Here is a 1,591-nt window from a genome sequence, read left to right on the forward strand (position 1 = left end):
TACGTCGTACGTCGTACGGGGTGGTAGGTAGCTCGTATTAAAAACTTCCTTTTTTTTATAGTAGTCATTCGTCCTTCCATTTTCGTTCCATTTCAAATATAATATAAAAGATATCCTACATATGAATGACTATGTATGTATGTATGTATGTATTTATGTATGTATGTATGTATGTATGTATGTATGTATGTATGTATGTATGTATGTATGTATGACACTGCCGGTGCACGTGCAGCAGACAGACGAGGAAAATGACACCGCATTAGACATACATACGAGTAGCTTCCCTCATAGTCAACTTAATAATGATGAAAAATGTTTCGTTTCGGTTCTTATTAACTTTATAACTGCATGCAACAACAACAAAATATAAACTGACTATATATTCGTTTTAATACTTACTTAGCTTACTAGTAAGCGATGATTCTGTTCTGGATTTAAAAAAAAAAAAAAAAAAAAAAAAAAAATAATAATAATAATAATAATAATAAAACACAAAAAATATTGATAATAACAATAATAACAACAATACGTGTAAACACTTTCCGGTGTCACGTCAATTGTGGTATACGCCAATACGTGAACACCCCATTGTTTAATGATGCGTGGTTGACATGTCACCATCATTGCTACTATTGTAGACTGGATGCGAGAGGCGTCTGTCAGTGATGTAATGAAACAGTGTGTGGTGTTTGTAGAGTTGTGTTGTGTGGTGTGTCTGCTGTTGTCGTTTGATTTTTACAAAGTAAAATTTGTAGAGTTTGTGTGTAGTGTATAGAGTATTAAAAAATAAACGCGCAACTATTTTTTTATTAATAAAAATAGTAGTGTTGTGTTTGTTGTTTTAATATTTTTACACAGCAAAAACACGCGACGACGACGACGACGACCGACGACACACACCACACAACGAAATATCACCATAAACACGCATAAACTGTGTCAGACTACGTTCCCGTTTATGAATGCGGCAGGACGTTTATAATAGAGTCTGTTATAAAAGAAGTGGCGATTTGTGTTCGGCGCGCGTGTAGATTTCGCAGCGTCGTTAACGCACCAGATCGACCCGTGAATTCTCGTCGCCTCGTGTCGTCGCGTGTGTCGCGTTGAGCTTGTTCGGTCTCCTCCACCGGAGAGATCGAACAGTCGCTCAATGCCGCTGCGGCGACTTCGAGGGACGGTGTATTTTTTTTTCCAACTATCATTATTATATTATTATTATATTACATATATATTACTTTTGATTCTATTTTATATAGATCAGTAGTAGTGTGTAGTTAGTAGTAGTAGTAGTAGTATTAGTAGTGGTAGTAGCATTTATAAAAAGGTATTTTCGATCTCTCCGAAACCGGACTGATGTCGATATTTTTTCCTCGATAAAGAGAGAGAATCAAATTTATTTACACAGTGTGAAGTATCGAAAATGTCTCGTTGTTGAACATTCACATGAATCGAACGCGCTTTTTGTCCGTTCACTAGCACCGCACCACACACACCATACACAGTAGTAGTGTATTGTGTAGTGTAGTAGTGTAGTGTAAAGAAGAAAAATGACCACCACCGACTGACTGCAGCAGGCAGGCAGCAGCAG

The sequence above is a fragment of the Papilio machaon genome, chromosome W (assembly GCF_912999745.1).
Source record: "Papilio machaon chromosome W, ilPapMach1.1, whole genome shotgun sequence".
NCBI lineage: Eukaryota > Metazoa > Arthropoda > Insecta > Lepidoptera > Papilionidae > Papilio > Papilio machaon.